This window comes from Gopherus flavomarginatus, chromosome 16 (assembly GCF_025201925.1).
Source record: "Gopherus flavomarginatus isolate rGopFla2 chromosome 16, rGopFla2.mat.asm, whole genome shotgun sequence".
Lineage (NCBI taxonomy): Eukaryota > Metazoa > Chordata > Testudines > Testudinidae > Gopherus > Gopherus flavomarginatus.
The window spans coordinates 12,967,173-12,981,352 of NC_066632.1; the positions used below are offsets into that span (position 1 = coordinate 12,967,173).

The following is a 14,180-nucleotide window of genomic DNA, read 5'->3' on the forward strand; positions in this document are numbered from 1 at the left end:
TACCAGACTGTCTCATTGAAGACGGGGGGTTGAAAGACCTATACAGACGCTCTCCAGAGCACGGAGCAACATCCGCCCATGCAGCCAGGCAATGAGCATTTCTCACAGCCTGGAGCCAAGGGTGAGGTGGCAGCTACTGTTCCAGCTCCTGGGGGACAGGCCCTGTCAGCTAACAGACACTTCTTACTCACCACAGCTAAGGGCGCCGGGTTCCTCCAGTGGGGGTGTGAAGCAGCCATTCTTTTCCTGTCCTTTTTGTGTGCGACTGCTGACAAAAACATCCCAGATAGAGAAGCAACAGGCCAAAACACTGTCATGCAACTGCCAAAGTAGCTCAGTTGGGAGAGCGTTAGACTAAAGATCTAAAGGTCCGTGGTTCAATCCTGGGCTTTGGCAGTCCCTGTCATTATGCTTTGTGCAGAGATGGCTTGCCCTCTGGGAGCACAGCAGTGCCTCCACCCAAGGTGAGTTCCTGACCTTGGGATCTGCAGTAGGAAAACACAGAAGGGGCTTACTTGCCCCTAGTTGGCCCCTCTGACCTTTAATGATGAGAGCTGTCTTTCCCAACATGGTGGGAAGAAAGTGAGGCAGGGCAGCCTCAGGAATGGTGCCAGAGGGCTGCTAAGCAGGGGTTGGGGATGAAAACTCTTCTGTGCAGCTGAGCGAGAGCAGTACCAAGGAAGGGGCATCTGTAAAAGTGACCCCACACACCTCTCCTCCTCTGGGCAGCTGGTGCTGACAGCTCCAAGGGAAGGCTTAAAAGCCACAGAGCAACTGAGGGCAGGACCATATCTAGGTGTGGCCTTCAGACAGGCACAAAAACACCTAGCCAGGCTGCTCCCTGCCATACCAAACACCCACTGAAGGTCACCAGCATGCAGAGCGGCTGCTGATGCTCTGTAGCCAACATCAGAAGATAGAAGGAAAGCAGGGCCCAGGGCCAGCCCCCATGGTGGGGCCTCTGACTGGTCCCACTCAAGGTATTCACTTTTGCTGTGGGCCAGGAGATTTTACCCCAAGAGGCTTTTCCCAAGCTGGCAAGAAGCAGAGAAACACCCAGGCTCCCAAGACGCTATGTAGCAAGTACCCTCCAGCACAGGGACAGGTGCACACGCTAGCCCAGGCTGCCGCCCACTTTCTTTGGTAAGTCAGGAAGGGCAAAGGCTAGACTGGAAGCACCTGGGGCTCCTGCCGCAGCCTTTGTGACGCCCAACCCCCAACTCCTTCCCAGGCTCTAGCTGAAGCTAGAGCATTGGCCTGAGCAGCCAAGAAGAGGTTCCAGCCCTGAAGGGAGCAGGACGTTCAGCACAATAGTAAAACTGCAGAAACACAACCACCTAGAGACTCAAACCCTCAATCTTCTGATCTACACTCAGACGCCTTATCCGTTAGGCCACATGGTAACATAAGAAAAGACCCTCCAAGCACTTCTTTGGAAAAGGCAGACACTGTGTTTCTCAGGTCATCTACTGAGGGGGGCTGAGACTCTCTGGGCACAAGAAGTCGAGTTCCCAGCAACACGTGAGACCTAATTCTATGGAGCCAGGTGCAGGGCTTTGGAAGGGAGGCTCAGGCATGGGGGATTGGGGTGCAGCGGATGGACCGGCTGTCTAGGTGTGGAGATTTAGTCACACTGAGGCACAGAAGGGAGGAGGAGGAGTAATCCTGCTGACAGTCAGCGGCTGTGCAGAAAAAGAGGAGGGGTTCTGGGGACATTTTTTCCTCTCTTTTGCCTATCTGCTCGCTCTTGGGGTGAACGGAGAAGATGATCTCAACTAGCTCAGTTGGTAGCACGTCCAGCTCTTAATCTGAGGATCCAGGGTTCAAGCCCCTGTCTGGGCACCCAGTTTTAAATTGCCTTGTGTGCCAGGAGCCAATTGACTCCTGGTGCTTCTCCACCAGCCACATGCAGATTCCTAGAATCCATGGCCATTTCCTGGAAAGGTTCCTTTCCTCAGGAATCAGGAGAGAGGCAACATCCACATTACCAGAGGACCTCCTGCAGGCATGTTGCTGAAGGCAGCCTGACTGCCACCCTCACAGTGACTGGCAGGCCGTTCCCTGCAGCTTGCCGTCCCAGGCATGCACTTGCTGCGCTTGTGCCTGGAGCTGTCCCTGTCCCTGACCCAGGGCAGAGGACATTGGAAGCTGAACATCCAGAGCCTGCAAGATAAAGGAGCAGGGGGGTGAGGCCTGGCGGTGTTGGCAGAACAGGAAAGCATCAGAGGGTTCCATGGCAACCAGAGGGATTGACGGAAGTCAGTGAGCGAGGAGTTGGCGGCTTTGTTCCAGCGGTCAGGCAAACACCGCAATATCAAAGAAACCAATGGTGCCAAGTCCTGCAGTGTTGCCTGTGGGATTTCCACAAGAGCATCCAGGCTGGGGAGCCAGTGATCCTGTGACTGTACAACCGGATCAAGTGACAGCTGCCCGAGTTCCATGAGATGAGGCTGCAGCTGGCCGATATGAGCGGGAGCACCGAGTGAAGGGAGGGGCGTCCTCCCCTGACATTTTTGCAGCCTGCAGGGAATGGAGACCAAGCAGGGGGATGTGGGGACTCAGGGCAGGACCCGCGGATCCCATAGTGCAGGACAACAGTCACTGGAGGAGGAGAGAGAGTCCTGCGAGAGGAAGCAATAAGTGCAGAGTGCAAACCAGTCAGCCAAGAGACCCAGGAGTCTAGAAAATAAAATGGGAGCAGGTTCCATGGTGTAATGGGCAGCACTCAGGACTTTGAATCCTGGAATCTGAGTTCAAATCTCAGTGGGACCTCCTGCAGGTATTGTAGTTTGCTGCAAAGTCTTGGAGCTCAATGTGTATAGTTACTTTCTACCTGGGTAAACTTCAGCAAGGTTTTTTTCTCCTCCTCATGGGTCACTGATGCCCACTGGAGATAGGTCTTTGGTCCAGCTGGCCGCTATAGGGTGGGGTCCTAGAACTTATCAGTCTGGCTAGAGATTCCTGCGGCTTGACCTGATGGTTTGGTTTCTTGCTGCTTCATCTGATGTCCACAACTTTGGTCCCTGTAGCTGCAGCTCTTCCTCTTGCCCACATGGCATTTAAAGGAAGGAGTGCCAGGGCCAGGTTTCCCAGGCTGGAGCCCAGCACACCTCTCCTCCTCTGGGCACCTAGAGCAGAGGCGGTTGGTGCTGACAGCTCCAAGGGAAGGCTTAAAAGCCACACAACAACCGAGGACAGGGCAAGAGGAGGGCAGGACCATGCCTATGTGTGGCCTTCAGACAGGCACAAAAACACTCAGCCAGCCTACTCCCTGCCATGCCAAACACCCACTGAAGGCCACCCACAGACCAGCATGCGAGGCAGCTGCTGATGCTCTGTGGCCGTTATCGAAGAGGGTAGGAAAGCAGGGCCAGCCCCCCTGGTGGGTCCTCTTACCATTCCCACTCAAGGTGCTCACTTTTGCCATGGGGCAGGAGATTTTACCCCAAGAGGCTTTTCTCCAGCTGGCGAGAAGCAGAGAAACACCCAGGCTCCATAGACTCATAGACTCTAGGACTGGAAGGGACCTCGAGAGGTCATCGAGTCCAGTCCCCTGCCCTCATGGCAGGACCAAATACTGTCTAGACCATCCCTAATAGACATTTATCTAACCTACTCTTAAATATCTCCAGAGATGGAGATTCCACAACTTCCCTAGGCAATCTATTCCAGTGTTTAACTACCCTGACAGGAACTTTTTCCTAATGTCCAACCTAAATCTCCCTTGCTGCAGTTTAAGCCCATTGCTTCTTGTTCTATCATTGGAGGCTAAGGTGAACAAGTTTTCTCCCTCCTCCTGATGACACCCTTTTAGATACCTGAAAACTGCTATCATGTCCCCTCTCAGTCTTCTCTTTTCCAAACTAAACAAACCCAATTCCTTCAGCCGTCCTTCATAGGTCATGTTCTCAAGACCTTTAATCATTCTTGTTGCTCTTCTCTGGACCCTCTCCAATTTCTCCACATCTTTCTTGAAATGCGGTGCCCAGAACTGGACACAATACTCCAGTTGAGGCCTAACCAGCGCAGAATAAAGCGGAAGAATGACTTCTCGTGTCTTGTTTACAACACACCTGTTAATGCATCCCAGAATCACGTTTGCTTTTTTTGCAACAGTATCACACTGTTGACTCATATTAAGCTTGTGGTCCACTACGACCCCTAGATCTCTTTCTGCCATACTCCTTCCTAGACAGTCTCTTCCCATTCTGTATGTGTGAAACTGATTGTTCCTTCCTAAGTGGAGCACTTTGCATTTATCTTTATTGAACTTCATCCTGTTTACCTCAGACCATTTCTCCAACTTGTCCAGATCATTTTGAATTTTGACCCTGTCCTCCAAAGCAGTTGCAATCCCTCCCAGTTTGGTATCGTCCGCAAACTTAATAAGCGTACTTTCTATGCCAACATCTAAATCGTTGATGAAGATATTGAACAGAACCGGTCCCAAAACAGAACCCTGCGGAACCCCACTTGTTATACCTTTCCAGCAGGATTGGGAGCCATTAACAACTACTCTCTGAGTACGGTTATCCAGCCAGTTATGCACCCACCTTATAGTAGCCCCATCTAAATTGTACTTTCCTAGCTTATCTATAAGAATATCATGCGAGACCGTATCTAATGCCTTACTGAAGTCTAGATATATCACATCCACCGCTTCTCCCTTATCCACAAGGCTCGTTATCCTATCAAAGAATGTTATCAGATTAGTTTGACACGATTTGTTCTTTACAAATCCATGCTGGCTATTCCCTATCACCTTACCACCTTCCAAGTGTTTGCAGATGATTTCTTTGATTACCTGCTCCATTATCTTCCCTGGCACAGAAGTTAAACTAACTGGTCTGTAGTTTCCTGGGTTGTTTTTATTTCCCTTTTTATAGATGGGCACTATATTTGCCCCCTTTCAGTCTTCTGGAATCTCCCCCGTCTCCCATGATTTCCCAAAGATAATAGCTAGAGGCTCAGATACCTCTTCTATTAACTCCTTGAGTATTCTAGGATGCATTTCATCAGGCCCTGGTGACTTGCAGGCATCTAACTTTTCTAAGTGATTTTTAACTTGCTCTTTCCTTATTTTCTCTTCTAAATCTACCCTCTTCCCGTAAGCATTCACTATACTAGACATTCCTTCAGACTTCTCAGTGAAGACCGAAACAAAGAAGTCATTAAGCATCTCTGCCATTTCCAAGTCTCCCGTTACTGTTACCCCCTCCTCATTGAGCAGTGGGCCTACTCTGTCCTTAGTCTTCCTCTTGCTTCTAATGTATTGATAAAAAGTCTTCTTGTTTCCCTTTATTCCCATAGCTAGTTTGAGTTCATTTTGTGCCTTTGCTTTTCTAATCTTGCCTCTGCATTCCTGTGTTATTTGCCTATATTCATCCTTCGTGATCTGACCTAGTTTCCATTTTTTATATGACGCCTTTTTATTTTGTAGGTCACGCAAGATCTCAAGGGTAAGCCAAGGTGGTCTTTTGCCACATTTTCTATCTTTCCTAACCATCGGAATAACTTGCTTTTGGGCTCTTAATAGCGTTCCTTTGAAAAACTGCCAACTTTCCTCAGTTGTTTTTCCGCTCAGTCTTAATTCCCATGGGACCTTGCCTATCAGCTCTCTGAGCTTACCAAAATCCGCCTTCCTGAAATCCATTGTCTCTATTCTGCTGTACTCCCTTCTACCCTTCCTTAGGATTGCAAATTCTATGATTTCATGATCACTTTCTCCCATGTAGCAAACCACCTCAAACACAGAGACTGGCGCACATTTGGAAGAGGGAAACTGCTCTACACACTAGCCCTGGGCAGCCGCCCATTTTCTTTGGCAAGTTAGGAAGGGCAAAGGCTACACTGGAAGCACCTGGGGCTCCTGCCCCAGCCTTTGTGATGCCCATTCCCCCCAACTCCTTCCCAGGGCTCTAGCTGAAGCCAGAGCATTGGCCTGAGCAGCCAAGAAGAGGTTTCAACCCTGAAGGGAGCAGGACTTTTAGCCCAAAGGTAAAGCTGCACAAGCACAACCACGAAGGGACTCAAACTCTCAATCCCCTGATCCGAAATCAGATGCCTTAGCCATTAGGCCACGGGGTCACATAAAAAAAGGCACTCCAGGCACTTCTTTGGAAAAGGCAAACACTGATGCATCCAACGAAGTGGGGATTCATCCACGAAAGCTCATGCTCCAATATGTCTGTTAGTCTATAAAGTGCCACACGACTCTTTGCTGCTTTTGCAGACGCTGTGTTTCTCAGGTCAGCTACTGAGGGGGGCCGAGACTCTCTGAGCACAAGAAGTCGAGTTCCCAGTGAGATGTGAGACTTAATTCTCTGGAGCCGGGTGCAGGGCTTTGGCAGGGAGGCTCAGGCATGGGGGACTGTGGTGCAGCAGATGCACCAGTCTAGCTGCGGAGATTTAATCTTACTGAGGAGGAGGAGGAGGAATCCTGCTGATAGGCAGTGTCCAGGACCGGTGCAACCACTAGGCGAACTAGTCAGCTGCCTAGGGTGCCAAGTGGTTGGGAGAACCAAAAACCACACTCAGATGAGGCAGTGGAGAGGAGGTAAGCTGGGGAGGGGGCTTGGGGGCGTGCGGGGAGAGGGCTTCCAGCAGCAAGTAACAAGGGCGGGGGCGTGCAGAGGAACCGCTTCCTGTCCCAGCTCACCTCTGCTCTGTTTTCTCCCCTGAGCACGCCGCCCCCGCTCTAATTCTCCTCCCCTCCTATGCTTGTCGCACTAAACAGCTGATTGGCACCGCAAGCCTGGGAGGCAGGAGAAGTGGAGCAGTGCCGGCGTGCTCAGGGGAGAAGGCAGAGCAGTGGGGAGCTGGGGCTGGGAGATGCTGCAGGAGGGGCTGCCTGGCTCTTCCACATGGCCCCTGCCCCTGCTCCGCCCCAGTCCCGCCCTCCTGCCCCTGCACTCACTGCATGGTAAATAGAGTGATCCAGCTCCAGCCTGGTCCACTCCTGTGGTTCCCAGCCATGCCGCCAGCAAGTGCTGTGGGGTGGTTCCCCCCTCCCCACAAACTTGGGAGCCATGGGAGTTCTATGGCCCTGGGTCTCTCATCCCTCCATCCCTCCCCTGCCCCCAATATCCCTCCTGGGCTCTGTGGGGCTGGGTCTCTCTCTCTGCCCCTGTGCTCCCCTCTGCACAGCATGTCCTGGGAGAGACTCAGTTTCCCTGGACCAACATTTCACCACTCCACACATGTCTCTTCTGTTCCCCACCTCCCTCCATCCCACCTCATTTTCCCTGCACTCCAGGCTGGGTCTCTGCCAACCTCCTCTCCTCTCCTCCTGACCCCAATATCTCCTGCCCCTATGGGTCTATGGGGCTGGGTCTCTCCCTTCCTTCATCCCCTCTCCCAATATCTCCCTGCCCCTATGGGTCTATAAGGCTGGGTCTCTCCGTCCCCCATTCTCCCCTCATCCCCTCCCCCAATATCTCCCTGCCCCAGGCTGTGACGTGCTATGATGTGTGCTGGGGCCAGGGCTGGGTTTTTGCCACCCCAAGTGGCGGGGAAAAATAAACAACCCACGATCGCAATCGGCGGCTGCTCCATTGCGCTGCCTTATTCTTCGGTGGCAATTTGGTGGCAGCTCCTTCCCTCCGAGAGGGACCGAGCGACCTGCTGCCGAATTGCTGCCAAAGAGCCCGACGTGCCGCCCCTTCCCCTTGGCCGCCCCAAGCACCTGCTTGCTGAGCTGGTGCCTGGAGCCGGCCTGGCTGGGGCTGTGACGTGCTGTGACCTGCTCACTCCCCAAGGGCAACTCACTCCCTTGAAACCAGCAGGAGAGAAGGTGTCACGTGTCCGTGGGCGGGGTTATGCAGATGAGCAGTGTCTGGCGGCAGTACTGGGAGCAGCGAGATGAACCGAAGGAGCCGGGCAGAGAGAATTCTCTGTGTGTGGACAGAATCCGGTGTGGGGAGTTCGTGTGGGGAGTGCCTGCACCGGAGTCACTTCAGGCAGTGATTGCCACTGAGCTACGTAGTGACAAAAGGTGTGTGAATGGGGTGTGGTGCCTGGCTGGGAGCAGCTTGTGGTGATCAGAAAAGGGGTGGGAGCAAGAGGTCCTGTCCTAGCAGGGGGTGTATAGCCTGAGAGGGTGTTTTGTGGGTGCAAGTAGGTTTGGGGGCTTTTTGCAATGACAACGGGTGTCTGCAGCTAGAACCCTCCTAACCCCAATAGTTTTCTCTGTGTTGGGGGGGTCAGATTCTGTGATGTCACATTCCCTGGGGGAGGAGTTTAAATCATAACTCCAGAGTGGGAGAACAACTCCCCCGACTCCTGCTCAGTCTCCACTAGGGGGCTGGGCTGGGCTCTCGAGGGAGGGAAGCAAAGGGAAAAAGAGTCTCCCCTATGGAACCCAGGAGTCCTGGATCCCAGTCCCCCTGCTCTAGACCCCTTCCACTTCCAGAGCCAAGGATAGAACCCAGGGGTCCTGGTGTCCAGCCCCTCCCTGCTCTGACCACTAAACCCCACTGCCCTCCCAGGGTGGTGCAGGGGTCACTGGGTCTGTGTCCCAGCTCTGCTAAGGGCCTTGATTGATTTTCCCAAAGTGCTTCCTTCTGAATCTAGCCGACGAAGTGGGAATTCACGCACGAAAGCTCATGCTCCAATACGTCTGTTGGTCTATAAGGTGCCACAGGACTCTTTGCTGCTTTTAAAGATCCAGCACATCTGCCCTCTCTCCCCGGTCACTGCCCACCCTCGTGTGGGGGCACCAGCACTGTGCCGAGTAGTGATGGACAATTGTCCAAGCTGGCCCAGGGGAGACGTGTGTGTCCCTGCTGCCTTCTGCTGAGCCCTGCTCTGTGTGTGTGTGCATCTGTGACACTGTATCAGTGTGTTGCTAGGCTAACCAGTAGGAAATGGCTTTGCAGGATTTTGTATTCTGCAGCAAGTGACACACACACACACACACACACACACACACACACACACACACACACACACACACACACAAAGGGACTCACACAATCCCAAGAATACTCACATACAACACACTCAGAGGGACATTTTAGTCCAACACCCAGAGAGAGAAACATTCATACCCCCAGCCACACTCACAATAACCCCTCACACACACCATAACATTCACAGTTGTGCTCAGAGACACAACTGCACGCAGTTCACTCACACTGCTCCAAATGCAAGGACCTCCTGCCCCACACAGCATGTGCCAAGACCTGTTGAACTCACTGCCACGAGACAGCTACCAATGAGAATGACCCCCTCGTGCTCGATCATCTGCTTGGCCCCCCACTCCCTCTCGGGGCACGCTGTGCGGCATGGCTGGGGATTGTGCAATAGCAGGCTGGGGCCGGGTCACTCCACTTCCTGCAGGAAGTAGCCAACCCCCTGTCATCCACAGAGGCCTGGGACCAGCCCCCCTCTGCTTCCCCACACACAGGCCTGGGGCCTCAGTCTGCTCTGCTCCCCTGGCTCCCAAGTTTGGGGAGAGAGGGGAACTGCCCCACAGCACTCGCCGGCAGCATGGCTGGGAGCCAGAGGAGTGGACCATGCAGTGAGTACAGGGGCGGAGGGGCGGGGGGGCAGGGCTGGGGCGGAGCAGGGGCGGGGCCATGGCAAAGAGCCAGGCAGCCCCCCCTGCAGCAGCTCCCCAACCCAGCTCACCTCCCCCTGCCTTCTCCTCTGAGCACGCTGGTGCCGCTCCACTTCTCCCGCCTCCCAGACTTGCGGTGCTAATCAGCTGTTTAGTGCGGCAAGCCTGGGAGGGGAGGAGAATTAGAGCGGGGGCAGCGTGCTCAGGGGAGAAGACGGAGCAGAGGTGAGCTGGGACAGGGAGCAGTTCCCCTGCATGCCCCCACCCCCATTACTTGCTGCGGGCAGCCCTCTCCCCACACACCCCCCAGCTAACCTCCATTCCTACCCTGCCTCTTCCCCCAAGACACCTCCTCCCGCTCACTGCTCTCGGCCCCCTCCCCACCCTTACTCACTCTTACGGTCATTACAAAGTGGCAAGGCAGAGCCCTCCCATTTTTAAAAGTCCTGGGATGTTGTTCACCCCTGTTCAGGCACCCCTGGGTCCCAGCACTTCACACAGCTCTCCCTGATTTCAGCAGGTAGTGAGGGAGCCTCACTGCTAGCGCAGACTGGGCAGTTTGTTGGATGAGAGACGCTGTCCCAAAGCAGGACGAATGCTCAGACCTGGTGATCAGTGATTTGAGATCTGTTGGTCTGCAGCAAGACTCTACAGTGAGTCTCAGTCAGCTCTGTTATTACACAGGGACGAACAAAAGGGTCAAATGGTGCCTGAAAGCCTTAAGAAGAATCCAACCCACCAAGTACAACACTTGTTGATACCAGCTCCTAACCCCACTGAGAATGTTTTGGGGTCACTCCTTGCCTTTATCAACCTAGGGGACTGAGAGACTAGGAATTAACAGGTGCTCCAGTGGCACAATTGATTAGCACACAGTACTTATAGGGCAGAGCTGAGGTTGTGAGTGCAAACCTCCCCTGGATCACTGGTTTTCATTAGCCAAATGGCTTCACCCCCTCATTTGGCCCTATGGAATGTAGAATTCTAGCCCTGGGGACATTGAAGGAACGTAAGAATCAAAAATACTCCTTCACTTATTACCTCTTCTCCAGAGTGCAGGTCAGAATCTACAATCCTTTCTCCCCCACCAGCCCCTGTGCCAGGATCCCTCAAGCAGAGCCTGGAGTCCTGCCCATCCTTGACCCCTGAGCCTGGAGGGAGAGGAGCAAGGAGCCATTGTTAGAGGGCTTTCCCTTCCCCTGCCCGCTTCCCTGGCTCTTGTCACACAGACAGCAAGCAGCAAAAGACCAGAAGTCCGAAGCGCAGACAGAAGGATGTTTACTGGGGTTAATTTCCAAGCAAGCAGATTCCAACGCCCTTCACACCAGTCAGGCTGATCTCTATACACGGACAGAGTCCGTTCCCCAGTGTTCCCTACCCAGCTCTGACACCACAGAGCGTTTACCCCACATCCCTACAGACAATTCTTTCCTGGGTGTCCGGCTGGTGAGTCTTGCCCACGTGCTCAGGGTTTAGCTGATCACCATATTTGGGGTCAGGAAGGAATTTTCCTCCAGGGCAGATTGGCAGAGACCCTGGGGGGTTTTCACCTTTCTCTGCAGCGTCGGGCACGGGTCACTTGCTGGAGGATTCTCTGCACCTTGAAGTCTTTAAACAATGAGTTGAGGACTTCAGTAGCTCAGACATAGGTCAGGGGTTTGTTACAGGAGTGGGTGGGTGAGAGTCTGTGGCCTGCGTTGTGCAGGAGCTCGGACTAGACGATCATAATGGTCCCTTCTGACCTTAAAGTCTGTGAGTCTATGAGCTCTGACACTGCAGAGTGTTTACCTCACGTCCCCCTTCCCAGCTCCGACACTCCAGAGCCTTGCCTGTGTCCCTGTTCCCCGTTCCCTATTCCCATCCCCCCGTTAGCAAGCATGATTCCAATTTCCCCGCCCACTGCCTGTTTGACCCCAGTTTATACGGTAATATTCTCAGCGAGACCTTTACCAATCATTTTACTGAAATGCAATTAACCAATTCTAACCTATTGTAACAGAATTCTCTAACCAATTACATCTCACTCCCCTAATTAACTTACACCCAGTAAAATTAAATCTGCAGCAGACAGAAAGAATTAGAGGACCAGACAGATTGACAACAGAAAAGCGGGGGCCATAAAGATAAACTCTACAGAAATGACGGTTTCACAACCACAACCATTGAGAAGAGATTTCTTGCCAGACCGGATGCTCCCTTAAGATCTGTTCCTTTATCTGGTGGTGATGGACACTATTGGGACAGGATCATCTTCCAAACAGCCCAACCCCACCTTAGTTCAGTGTGACGGGTTTGGGAGGTGAGGATGTGACCGTTCACTTCCCAGTGTATGGCTGCCCCTGCTGCTTAGCCAAAGGCCTTAGCCTACTGTCAAGGTTTTTTCCCCACTCTGAACTTTAGGGTACAGATGTGGGGAACCTGCATGGACCCTTCTAAGCTTAATTACTAGCTTAGATATGGTAACACTGCCACCATTCAGAAGTTAGTGTCTGGATCACTCCCTGTCCCCCCAAAACATTCCCCTCCCTGGGCAGCCTTGAGAGGCGTCACCAATTCCCTGGTGAACACAGATCCAAACCCCTTGGATCTTAAAACAAGGAGAAATTTACCATCCCCACTCCTTTTCCCCTACCAATCCCTGGTGAGTCCAGACCCAATCCCCTTGGATCTTAAAACAAGGAAAAATCAATCAGGTTCTTAAAAGAAAAAACTTTTAATTAAACAAAGAAAGATAAAAATCATCTCTGTGAAATCAGGATGGAAAATACTTTTCAGATTTATATAGCCCAGAGGAAACCCCTCTAGCCTTAGGTTCAAAGTTACAGCAAGCAGAGGTAAAATCCTCTCAGCAAACAAGGATCATTTACAAGTTGAGAAAACAAAAATAAGACTAACATGCCTTGCCTGGCTAATTACTTACAAGTTTGAAACATGAGAGACTGATTCAGAAAGATTTGGAGAGCCTGGATGGACGTCTGGTCCCTTTTAGTCCCAAGAGTGAACAACCCCCAAAACAAAGAGCACAAACAAAGACTTCCCTCCACCCAGATTTGAAAGTATCTGTCCCCCATTGGTCCTCTGGGCAGGTGTCAGCCAGCTTTATGGAGCTTCTTAACCCTTTACAGGTAAAAGAGACATTAACCCTTAACTATCTGTTTATGACACCTACGAACAAGGGCTCAGACTCTCCTAGGGAGAGAAGGCCCAGACAGGCAGACTGGGACTTTGGTTCTTTGTTTTATACCCCTGTCACTAGCTGAGTGATAAAAATACACCTAAGTTCTTAAAGTCTAGGCCTGTACAAGCAGCCTGAATAGCTCTATTCTAACAGTCATCGGTCCCTGTGGAAAAATCTATTCAGGGTTGTCCCTAGACATTTTGGTGCCCTACACAACACCCCGTCCCCCAGTCCGAGCTGGCAGAGCGGAGCAGGCTGGGGCCATGTCACTCCACTTCCCGCCGCCCGGTAATTGCAGGGCAGGCCAGACCCCACACTCACGGGGCAGTGGGAAGTGGAGTGATCCAGCCGCAGCCTGCTGCACTCTGCTCCCAGCCTTGGAACTTGGGCGGTGGGGGGAAACGCCCCCCAGCATTCACCAGCGCCGCAGCAGGGAGCTGGTGGAGCAGAGCAGGCTGGGGCCAGGTCGTTCCACTTCCCGGCGCCCGGTGAGTGCAGGATGAGACTGATCCCTCCTGCAGTCCACCGGGATGCAGCTAAGGGGAAGGGGAGGAGTAGGGGGGGGAATGGAGTGGAGCAGGGGTGGGGAGAGGCAGCGTGGGGGCAGAGCAGGAGTGGCAGCTTTGGGGAAGAGGTGGAGCAGGGGCAGCTTTCCTGGCCGTCTCAGCCAGCCGGGGGATCTGGCTGGCCGCCGGAGCAGTACGCAGCTGCGTAGGGCACCAGGAAAAATGGGGCAACTTGGTGTCTCCACATCCTTTCACCAGGCAATGTCCCTGTAGTGTGTGCTGTCTTCATAGGTCCTTTCGCAGTCTTTCTCACCCTCCTGTTTTGAGTCTCCTGTGTCCCTGCTTTCAAGCACAGACTAACTCTGGCTGTTCAGGAGAGGGGAGGACCATGCCTATGTGTGGCCAGCAGACAGCGACAAAGACCCCTAGCCAGCCTGCTCCCTGCCATGCCAAACACCCACTGAAGGCCACCCGCAGACCAGCAGGCGAGGCGGCTGCTGATGCTCTGTGGCCAACATCAGAAGAAGGTAGGAAAGCAGGGCCAGCCCCCCGGTGTGGCCTCTGTCTGTTCCCACTCACAGTGCTCACTTTTGCAGTGGGGCAGGAGATTTTACCCCAAAAGGCTTTTCCCCAGCTGGCGAGAAGCAGAGAAACACCCAGGCTCCCAAGGTGCTATTTACCAAGCCCCCTCAAGTACAGGGACAGGCGCATATTTGGAAGAGGGAAACTGCTCTACACGCCAGCCCAGGCAGCTGCCCAGTTTCTTTGGCAAGTCAGGAACAGCAAAGGCTAGACTGGAAGTACTTGGGGCTCATGTCCCAGCCTTTGGGATGTCCAACACCCGACTCCTTCCCGGGGCTCTAGCTGAAGCCAGAGCATTGGCCTGAGCGACCAAGCGATTCCAGCCCTGAAGGAAGCAGGACTTTCAGCACAATAG

General features: G+C 53.1%; 2 non-coding genes across 2 annotated transcripts; both read left to right on the forward strand.

The window, feature by feature from the left end:
* The first annotated feature begins 323 nt into the window (after positions 1-323).
* TRNAF-AAA (transfer RNA phenylalanine (anticodon AAA)) lies at positions 324-396 on the forward strand. Its single transcript has one exon. It is a non-coding gene; the product is annotated as a tRNA-Phe (tRNA).
* A 2,304-nt stretch (positions 397-2,700) lies between these two features.
* TRNAQ-UUG (transfer RNA glutamine (anticodon UUG)) lies at positions 2,701-2,772 on the forward strand. Its single transcript has one exon. It is a non-coding gene; the product is annotated as a tRNA-Gln (tRNA).
* The last annotated feature ends 11,408 nt before the right edge of the window (positions 2,773-14,180 follow it).